The sequence below is a fragment of the Triticum dicoccoides genome, chromosome 7B, assembly GCF_002162155.2.
Source record: "Triticum dicoccoides isolate Atlit2015 ecotype Zavitan chromosome 7B, WEW_v2.0, whole genome shotgun sequence".
Classification (NCBI taxonomy): domain Eukaryota; kingdom Viridiplantae; phylum Streptophyta; class Magnoliopsida; order Poales; family Poaceae; genus Triticum; species Triticum dicoccoides.
The window spans coordinates 562,216,463-562,228,661 of NC_041393.1; positions in this window are offsets into that span (position 1 = coordinate 562,216,463).

Sequence of the window (12,199 nt, forward strand, 5' to 3'; positions counted from 1 at the left end):
GAAAGTAGAACTTGATGAAGTCCTACCTCTTGAACCAGAAAGTAGCACAACTCAGGAAGATCTTTCTATGGTGCCTACACCGACTAGAGAGGAAGTTAATGATGATGATCATGGAACTTCAGATCAAGTTGCGACTGAACTTCGTAGGTCCACAAGGGCACGTTCCGCACCAGAGTGGTACGGCAATCCTGTCCTGGAAATCATGATGTTGGACAACGGTGAACCTTCTAACTATGAAGAAGCGATGGCGGACCCAGATTCCAACAAATGGCTTGAAGCCATGAAATGCGAGATAGGATCCATGTATGAAAACAAAGTATGGACTTTGACAGACTTGCCTGATGATCGGCAAGCCATAGAACATAAATGGATCTTTAAGAAGAAGACTGACGTAGATGGTAATGTGACCGTCTATAAGGCTCAGATTGTCGCTAAGGGTTATCGACAAGTTCAAGGGATTGACTATGATGAGACCTTCTCACCTGTAGCGAAGCTGAAGTCCGCTCGAATCATGTTAGCAGTTGCCGCATTCTATGATTATGAGATATGGCAAATGGACATCAAAATGACATTCCTTAACGGTTTCCTGATGCAGCCGGAAGGTTTTGTCGGTCTTAAGAATGCTGACAAGGTGTGCAAGCTCCAGCGCTCCATCTATGGGCTGGTGCAAGCATCTCGGAGTTGGAACATTCGCTTTGATGAAATGATCAAAGTGTTTGGGTTTATGCAGACTTATGGAGAAGCCTGTGTTTACAAGAAAGTGAGTGGGAGCTTTGTAGCATTTCTCATATTATATGTGGATGACATACTATTGATGGGAAATGATATAGAACTTTTGGAAAGCATAAAGGCCTACTTGAATAAGTGTTTTTCAATGAAGGACCTTGGAGAAGCTGCTTACATATTAGGCATCAAGATCTATAGAGATAGATCGAGACGCCTCATCGGTCTTTCACAAAGCGCATACCTTGATAAGATATTGAAGAAGTTCAATATGGATTAGTCCAAGAAGGGGTTCTTGCCTGTTTTGCAAGGTGTGAAATTGAGCACGGTTCAATGCCCGACCTCGGCAGAAGATAGAGAAAAGATGAGTGTCATCCCCTATGCCTCAGCCATAGGGTCTATTATGTATGCCATGCCGTGTACCAGACCTGATGTAAACCTTGTCATAAGTTTGGTGGGAAGGTACCAAAGTAATCCCGGCATGGAACATCGGACAGCGGTCAAGAATATCCTGAAGTACCTGAAAAGGACTAAGGATATGTTTCTCGTTTATGGAGGTGACGAAGAGCTCGTCGTAAAGGGTTACGGCGATGCTAGCTTCGACACAGATCTGGATGATTCCAAGTCACAAACCGGATACATGTATATTTTGAATGCTGGGGCAGTCAGCTGGTGCAGTTGCAAGCAAAGCGTCATGGTGGGATCTACATGTGAAGCAGAGTACATGGCAGCCTCGGAGGCTGCACATGAAGCAATCTAGATGAAGGAGTTCATTACCGACCTAGGAGTTATTCCCAATGCGTTAGGCCCAATGACTCTCTTCTGTGACAACACTGGAGCTATTGGCCTTGCCAAGGAGCCCAGGTTTCATAAGAAGACCAGGCATATCAAGCGTCGCTTCAACTCCATTCATGAAAATGTTCAAGATGGAGACATAGATATTTGTAAAGTGCATACGGATCTGAATGTCACAGATCCGTTGACTAAACCACTTCCACGAGAAATACATGATCAACACCAGAACTCTATGGGTGTTCAATTCATCACAATGTAACTAGATATTGACTCTAGTGCAAGTGGGAGACTGTTGGAAATATGCCCTAGAGGAAAAAATAAAATGGTTATTATTATATTTCCTTATTCATGATAATTGTCTGTTGTTCATGCTATAATTGTATTAACTGGAAAGTGTAATACATGTGTGAATATATAGACCACAATATGTCCCTAGTGAGCCTCTAGTTGACTAGCTCGTTAATCAATAGATTGTTATGGTTTCCTGACCATGCACATTAGACGTCATTGATAACGGGATCACATCATTAGGAGAATGATGTGATGGACAAGACCCAATCCTAAGCATAGCACAAGATCGTGTAGTTCGTTTGCTAAGAGCTTTTCTAATGTCAAGTATCATTTCCTTAGACCATGAGATTGTGCACCTCCAGGACACCGTAGGAATTATTTGGGTGTACCAAATGTCACAACATAACTGGGTGGCTATAAAGGTGCACTACAGGTATCTCCGAAAGTGTCCGTTGAGTTGGCACAAATCGAGACTGGGATTTGTCACTCCGTATGACGGAGAGGTATGTCTGGGCCCACTCGGTAATGCATCATCATAATGAGCTCAATGTGACTAAGGAGTTAGTCACGGGATCATGCATTACGGAATGAGTAAAGAGACTTGCCAGTGACGAGATTGAACGAGGTATTGGGATACCGACGATCGAATCTCGGGCAAGTAACATACTAGTTGACAAAGGGAATTGTATACAGGATTGATTGAATCCCCGACATCGTGGTTCATCCGATGAGATCATCGTGGAACATGTGGGAACCAACATGGGTATCTAGATCCCGCTGTTGGTTATCCATGCGCCTAGGGTTTGGGGGAAACCCTAAAGGGGGCGCTCCCCTTGGCTTGGGGGGCAAGCCTCCCCCCTGGCCGCTGCCCTTCCTCTAGATCCATCTGGAGGGGGCCGCCCCCCCTCTCCCTTGCCCCTATAAATAGTGGGGAGGTGGGAGGGCTGCTGCACCCTTCCCCTGGCGCAACCCTCCCCCTCTCCAACACCTCCTCCTCCTTCGTAGTGCTTGGAGAAGCCCTGCCGGAGAACTACAAGCTCCACCACCACGCCGTCATGCTACCAGAGCTCTCCCTCAACTTCTACTCTTCCCTTGCTAGATCAAGAAGGAGGAGACGTCCCCGGGCTATACGTGTGTTAAACACGGAGGCGCTGTCCGTTCGGCGTTAGATCGAATCTTCCACGATTTGAATCGCCGCGAGTGCGACTCCATCATATGCGTTCTTGTAACGCTTCCGCTTAGCGATCTTCAAAGGTATGAAGATGCACATCCTCTTTCTCTCTTGTTGATAGAATCTCCTAGTTTTATCTTGGTGATACGTAGGAAAATTTTGAATTATTGCTACGTTCCCCAACAAGAAGGCCAAGAGAAACGACGCTAGCAATGAGTGAGCAGGACACGAGAGAGGAGGCCAAGAGGAACAATTAGAAAGGACTAGGTTAAAAAGATTAGAGAGTGACATTAAAACGGACCACACATATGCATATGTATAGTTCACGTGGGAGATGAAGATCCACTCGTCTACTATATCGAGAAAATGTGCAACACAAAAGTGAAGATAGAGATCTATCGTCTACTATCATCGAGAAAATGTGCAACACAAAAGTCATGTGAAACTGCAAGATAAATCTAGTGGTTAAAGGAAATTTTAAACAATCCACCAAGTGTGAAGATTTTACTAGAAATTTGTTCCAAAATCTTCAAACATTAGCACAAAATTAAAAGATTTCTAGTCTATAAAATTGAGAATCGATCGTGTGAATGGAATGACAACATTGATGTGCATCATTTTCATGTAGAGTGTCACATCCCTAGCTTCTGGCAATGCACTAGGCTAGCCTCATGAGTGCCATCATGTTTAAATTTCTCTTAAACCTGAAATGGGGATGTTCAAACACTAGCACCACTTGAATCAAACTAGGTTCAACTAAAATTTGCATTCAATGAAACCAAAATGATCTTTATTGATATTTGGTATTTTTGGCAAGGCCTTTGGTCCAAACCAAAAATAATGAAAATTTTTAAGGAATTATTTTGGGCATTGAATTTAAATCAATATTGTATTTAGATTTGGTTTTATATTCTTAATATATTGAATATAATTTCAGATAACTCTAAAATAATTATGTGCCTCTAGATAATCCCATTGTGCAATATAAAAATATTTAGAGGAATGTTGTCACTGTTTTTACATTTGTTGGAATTTAAAAAACAGTGGCAAAATCAATAAATAAAGGAAAACAGAACAAAAATTAAAAGAAGCAGAAACTTACATGAAGCCCACTTACCTGGTGGCCCAATAGAATCGGCCCAGCCCACCAGGGGCGCTGAGGTCTTCTTCCACCTCTGCCAGTAGGCAGAGCCGTGTTGACACACGCGCGATCACCGTGGCCTCCTCCCTACCTGCTTCCCCCCGGCCCTTCTAGCGATGCCACGGGGACGCCCCGTGACCCCTCTCTCCTCTCCCTCACTCTCTACTCTCTCCCTCGCCCTCTAGCCTCTTCCGCGAGCTCACTCGAGCGTGCTCGTCACTGCCGCTCACCGTAGCCACGCCCACTGTGCTCCTCTCGCCTGCCCGTGTCATCTGCAAGCTCCGCCACCATCAGTTACGCCGCCTTGAGCGATCCCCGAGCGCTCGGACGCCCCAAATCGACCGCCTCGACTCCGTCTTCAAGATTCAGTCGCCGGAGATCGCCACCATCGTTCATCGACTCAAGCGCGTCCCTGAGCTTGCTGACGACGCCATCGAGATCTCTGTGAGGCCCTGACCGTTTTCCCTCCTTCATTTTTCTCGTTTCCGTGCCGTAGCCCCCTCGCCCACCTGCCCGAGCACCGTCGTCCGCCATGGCCGCCTAACTTCCTCGACCCGAGCCCCTCCGCTCGAACCCGTGTCACCAACGTGCTTCTGGTGGCCCGCGGATGCCACTTAGACCCTCAGCTCCTTCCCTGGTGCACCACAGCCCCGAACCCATCAGCTCCCGAACTCCGGTCGCCGCCTCGCTCGCCACCGTCGGTGCCACAGCTCACCCCAGATCCTCTCGCTTGCTCCTTTGGATGCGCACGAACCCGAGGAACCCGTAGAAGCACACGGCGAGGCAAATGGTTGCAGTAGCTCAATTCCGATGAGCATCCGTCGCCGGGTGTGCTCGTGGGTGTTCAACTCCGACAAGATGACATTGCGTCATTAACCCGAGGCTAATTACCGCGTTAATCCCGCCATGTGCCACTGATAGACTAGCCCCACCGCCCTAATCAACCACGGGGTAAAGCCTGTTAAGTTTTAACCTAACCATAATGGACCCACACGTCAGCATTGACCTCGCTGACGTGGCTGTTGACCCGACCCCACCTGTCATTCACCCTAGGCAGCACTCTGTCACTGACCGGTGGACCCCACTGGTCAGGTTTGACCTGGACCGGGTCAGTTGACCTGCTGACGTCACAGTGACGTAGTGCTGACGCAGTACACATTTTCTGGGATTTTAAATAAATCAGAAATGATTTATAAATATCAGAAAATGTCCAAAACTTCAAAAATTCATAGAATTTCAACCATAACTCCAAATGTAATAATTTATATATGAAAAATGATCAGAAAAATCCAATCTATCCATTTGTACTAGTTTCATGCATGTCTAAACAACTTAACCTTGATGTTTAGTACAAAACATGATAAGGCACTATTTAAATTCCTAAGATGACACTACAAAAAAATACACTTCCGTGATGATACATGTTCGTCACAGTAGGTCACGTTTTCTGTCATGCATGTACATCCATGACGATTTTATGATAGAATCAAGATAGTCATACCTGTGCTATCGTAGAAGTGTTCCATGACAGTACCAAAATTATCATCACTGAAGTGTCCACTTCCATGACGATAAATCGCTCGTCATAGAAGTGCTTTCGTCAAGGGTGACCGACACGTGGCATCCACCGTAACGGAACGGCGTTAAGCTACTGGGTCCGGTTTTGGATCCGATAAGCCGTTAACAACCCTGACCAATGGGGATTTTCCGCGTGTAAAATCATCATTTGGCTGGAGGAAACATGTGTCGCTCACCGTTGGGACAGATGTCATCCACTCATTGGACAGAAGGCACCTATGATATGTCGACACGTGGCACGGCCCAACAGAGGCCCATTCCTGTGAAAAGGCCGGCCCGTTTGACTTGGTCAAAAGGTGGCGGGTCGGCCCATGGAAAGCCTATTAACAGCTTGTTCGCATATAGCCCATTTACAACCCGCTAACCCAGGGCCCGTTACGACCTATCCGAATTAGGCCTAGTAGCGTCATATGGGCCGTCGAATATGATTCCAGCCCATTTTAACTTCTGGCCCATGTATGGCCCATGACGTCTTTCGGCCCATATGAGGCCCTTTGTAACTCCTGGCCCATTAACGACCCGTGGTGGAACTGGCCCATAATGAATAGTATATCACTTTATACCCATTAACGACCCATGGTGAAACTGGCCCGTAATGAACATTGTATCACTTTATACCCATTAACAGCCCGTTATTCCATTGGGCTGTTTCCAGCCCATGTTATCTTTCGGCCTTCTCAGGGCCCATTTACTCTTGGGCTCATTTCCAGCATTCGTTTACTTACGGCTCGTTACTGTCATTTTCTGCTTGTGGGCCAAATTCATCCCGAGGTTACAGTCGGCCCCTTTGTGGCCCGTTAATACGTTGGGCCGTTTCCATAGCGTCATCAAATACGGCCGATTAACGACGGGCCGTTATGGTCAGCCCATGAACGGACGATTCCAACTCTAGCCCGTTTACGGCCATAATGTGGTCTGTTATTGGCCCATGTTTGGCCAACCGATCATACGGCCCGTAGAAGGCCCATTGATGATACGACCGTAGAAGGACCATTGTGTCTATGACCCATATAAGGCCCATTGTTTCTACGACCCGTAGAAGGCCCATTGTTTCTATGGTCCATAGGAGGGCCATGGTAACTACAGTAAATATGTAGCCCTTGGTTATTGTGGCCTAGTTTTAAAAAATAGGTTTTTGCGGCCACTAGCAAACCGCGGAAAAAGAACTGCACTGACTACAAGCAAATAAATAAACAAGACAATAAGGAAATAAATAAGCAAGCAACTTACGCTAGGCTATCACGGCTATTACACATATTACATCCATTGGGCATCAAAGTTCGCCACCAGTGCAAATATAGGGAACAAAGCAGCATATAAACGCCGCACCAAAACAAGTCCAGAACTAAAACCACTTCAGAAGAGCTCAAGAAACAATATCCTGGGTACCCCTAATGCTGGCAAGATGCTTAGCAAGCTTATTAACTTTCTCTTGTTTGGCGCTTAAATCCTCCAGCACTTGGTGTTGCACCAGAAAGTATGCATATGAATTCTGCAGGGACTTCCTCGGTCCTTTGGCTTCCTGTCGCATAACATCTGATCGATGTCTTTCAACTTGAAGTTGGGACTCAAGAAGCTAAACTGATTCAGGCAACGAGTTCGAAGAGATGGTGCCAGCAGTAGCAGCCAGTAACTCGAACACTACATCAAGATAGGACTTTGGGGTTGTCTTAGTGTCTTCAATATAGTTTTTATCAGCTTTCTTGGAGACCAACAGGGATGTCTCACTATCTTGAACCTTATCTGCATTACTTCCTTTACCATTGCATAACGGGGTACTCTTCTCCAATATTTTGTCCGCATTCTAAAAGAGAAACAAACAAACACATCACAGGTTTACAATGTAGTATATGAAACTCATTTTGGTAAACCAGTTCAGTAGTAAGGTGGACAGGATAACAACATGAAACAAACATATATCTATGTAGTATGGTCACTGTATGGTCTATATCATTCTTGTTTATGTTGCCAAATCAAGGTAGATACAGTTTGAATCATATCTATTTAAGACAAAGAAGCATAGACAGAATATAAGTGTGGGAAACTACACAATAATAACAACACTTGTAATGTGCATGGCATGAGAACATAACTGTTTATTCATTTAAAACAGAAATCAACATAGAGCAAGTTACAACAGCAAACACGTTAAAGAAACAGGTTTAAAACATATCTGTTGCGCCATTGGAGTTTCAATTGCATCCTTCAAATTTGAAATTAGTTGGTATGAGTAAATACAGTGATGCAAGAGCAAAGTAGTATTGACCATAGCTACGAAATCTGACCTTAGAATAATTCTTCTTCTGCTTTAAGCGTTGACTTGGGGTTTGGACTGGTGGTCCTCGTGCTTTGGGCACTGCAATTGCCTTACTAACTGCTCGTGTTTGGGTGCTTTGTGGTGGAGACAGTGCTGTGTCAACGGGAACTAGGTTACTATCTGCTGGGGTTGGGGTTAGAAGGGGTGTAGCCGATTCTCTATCCAACTGGGTAGGGGTACAATCTGCGTGAGTCTGGGTTATGTGTGGTGGGGTTGGTTCTTGGGCAAGTACAACCGTGGTTCTATCTGCATCGACAGGTAGCACGATCTTTTCTGAAGACCATGTTTTTACCCCCATAGATACTGCCATCACCCCCTCCAATTAAAATGGTTGATAAAGAAGAAAAGTAATTGAATGTAGGATAGACAGGTGCAATGGATAGCAGGGAAGAAAATAGGGTATGAAATAATTCACATTTATGTTGTCTAACCAAACAGAATAGAAGGACATAATTTCACATATATGATGGCTAATTAAATAGGATATCATGACACAATTTCACATGTATGATGGCTAACTAAACAGGATAGAATGACATACTTCAAAATATGATGACTATGTAAACAGGATGACATGATATAACTATACGATGTGTCTATTAAAGTGGTTGGCATGCCATAAATCACAAACATGTCGTCGATGGAAACATGATGGCATGATATGATTCACGGATAGAATGACATAATTTAAAATATGATGACTATGTAAACAAGATGAGATGATATAACTATATTATGTCTTTAGAAAATGGGTTGGCATGCCATAATTCAGATACATGATGTCAATGTAAACATCATGGCACGATGTAATTCAAATATTTGATTTATATACTAAGGAAGTGAGCAGACGGCAATCGCATATATGATGTGTCAACTAAGGAGATGGCATTCAATAGTGTGTATATGATGTAAAAACTAAGCATTGCAATACAACATATGCATGATATGAGTAATATAACCCTGCCAAGTTTGAGCATACACCTCAGGGGGATAATAGGACTAGTCATCTGCCTCTGAATCCCCCTTTGAAGAGCTATCTGTAACCAGCAAGATATCTGCTTCAGCAGGTAGCATTGTCTGCTCTGAAGACCTTGTTTTCACTCCAGATTTCTCCATCACCAATTCAAATGGCTGATGCACAGGAAGATCAGTTGAATATACAAACATTGTCGACAAAATCAATGAGAAATACAAAAAAGGACGACATGATATAATTCACATATATGACGCTTGGCTAAACAACATGGCATTGCATAATTCACATATATAATGCCTTGCAACAAGATAACATTGCATAATTCACATATATAATGTCTTGCAACAAGATGGCATTGCATAATTCACATATATGGTAATTAGACACTAAACAAGTGGCATTTACACAAAGCATGTCTAAACTAAGCAAATGACATAGCAATGCAAGATACCATACACACGATATGAGCAACATAACCCTACCAAGTTAGAGCATGCACCTCGGGGGGGGGGGGGATAGGACTAGTCATCTGTCTCTGAATCCTCCTCTGAGGAGCTATCTGTAACCAGCAAGACACGCGCTTCGTCAGATAGCATTGTCTGCTCTGAAGACCTTGTTTCCACTTTAGATTTTTCCATGACCGTGCCGAATGGCTGATGTACAGGAAGAGTAATTGAATGTACTAAAATTGTTGACAAATTTAACACGTAATAAAAAAAATGATGGCATGATATAATTCACATATAAGATGACTAGCTAACCAGGGTGGCATTGCAAAATTCACATATATGATGTCTGGCTAAACAAGATGGCATTGCATGATTCACATATATGATAAAGAAACTAAACATATGGCATTGAATGATTCACATATACGATAAAGAAACTAAACAGATGTCATTGACACAAAGCTTGTCTAAACTAAGTACATGACATCTTTGATGTATCCAGTAAGCAATGCAAGGCACCATATGCATGATATTACCAACATCAGCATGCCAAGTTAGAGCGAAGACCTCATGGGGTAAATAGGAGTGGTCTTCTTCTTCTGAATCCCCCTCAGAACAGTTATCTTTCTCTTGATTACGATCCTAAATGGGTGGAGGGGGGCTGCCTTTGCGCCCACCATCGAGCGACGTCTGCATGAAATTTTATTGCCATGCAAGGCTCGTCTCTTTTGCTCTACATGATCAGTTCCATTATGTATAATAACTGGCATGCATAGGAATAAAACATAGTGAGATTATGTAAGGAGTGCATGCACAAATCCAGAGTGATGGTAGAAAACTGTGGATAGACCCAAAACTAATGATAGCAGTCAGATAATAGCTTTAGTTAAAAAATACAGATAATGGTTCCTTCAATGTTTGTTTGCACCCAACATGAAACTCATAGTAGACACCCGAGATTAACCAGATAGTAGACAAATAGTACTGATTGCTGCCCCAATATGTACCCCACAACCATTTAAAAACTCAAGTTTCAGCATTAGTTTGGACCTGACTCAAAGTCTAATAGGTGAACATGACGATAATGTAGCATGTAATCATATTAAGCGATGCATAATGTAAGCAGACACGAAAGAGTGCGACCTCTCTTGCGGACCCGTGTAGTCCTCAATGTTATCTGCTCAGTGGATGATGGTAATGCAGTTGTCGTGGCTGCCGGTGGCGGGGAAGAAGATCTGAGGCAGCGAAAGACAGTTTGGAGAGTGGATCCCTGCTGTGGTGAACCCTTCCGTCGTTGGAGCAGCTGAGCTAGGGTGGAACATAACGCTGCAGGAGCAGGACCAACCACACAAGGTTTTCTTTGACACATATCTGTAACAGAAGTAATTGTGTAAGGGCTTGTTTGAATTTGAGGATTCTAACAATGCAGGGATAGGAAATAGATAGGAATAGGATAGGAATGCACGTGCAAAACAGAGAATTTAAAAACACATGATTTTTGCCAATCTGGGTGTTTGATTCACAAGAATTGGAAGATCACAGGATGCAAAAAAGCATGGTGAGATTAAGTCAAACCACAAGAAAATGTACGGTTATAATGCTATTATGCTACTATCTCTTAGTCTTGTGCTTCATGAATAGGAATATGAAAAGGAGGACAAGTGGAAATTAGAATTCCTACGGTTTTTCTTTCAAGGAGACACTAAAGGAACAAATCCTACAATTTTCCTTTGCTCCATTCCTTTGCACCAAATTCATGAAAAGTAGTACCATAGGAAACTTTCCAATTCCTATGTTTTCCATTCACTTTTCCTTTCAAGCTGGCGATTCTAGTAGGCAGGCTTGACCAAGGAAAAGCCTACACTAAAAAAATGTTTTTGTGCTACTTCTATTACTTTGGACCCAGGCCACTCCCCTACTAGCTCAATGCCCAGGCCCATCAACAAATGCACAACTCAAACCCGCAGAGATAAATAATGATGGCGTTCAAGAGAGTCCATCACGGATAGCTAAGTTGCCTGGTACCTCACTACTTGTCATATAGTAGGATAAAATAATCGTATTTCACATTACTACATGTGCTCAGTGGACAATATATATAACATGTAGAGTAAAAAAGAGATGCATCAAGTGTACAACCTCTTTGGCGGAGCCATGTCGATCTCAGCGTGATTGGGTTGGCCGGTGAGGATGCTCCGGCTGACTTGACTGTCGGAGGAGGGTAAGAAGATCTTAGGCGTCTAGAGATGGAGCCTGAGGTACTGCTTCGCTGTGATGGAGGGTTTCGTCGTTGGAGCGGCTCCGGTGAGTTGTACGACGCCGAGGTTGAAGTAGGACAAGAGAGACAACGTTCCAATAGATGATGTAAAATACATAGCCACAAAGTGCTAGATGTAAAATACATCTACTGCTCATCTCTGAACTTAACTGTCAAAACTGAATTTAACTGTCGAAACTAAACTTAACTGTCGAAACTGAATTTTCCTGTCGAAACTGAATTTTACTGTCAAAACTGAGGTGAGGCTACATGTTAGTCGACTGACTTTTTCATCTTTGGTCAGTCGATTTTGCAGGCGTTAGATACGAAATCAAGGGCCTGCAGTTCATCTTCAACCTCCATCCCCTAAGCCACCAGCCACCACCGGCCAAACAGCCACCCCCGCCACCCGCGACTAGCGGTGCGCCGCCCCGCCCGCCCCGAAAACACTCCCCACCGCCGGTCCGCTGCCTCCCGGCCATCCTTCTAGCCCCCCCCCAT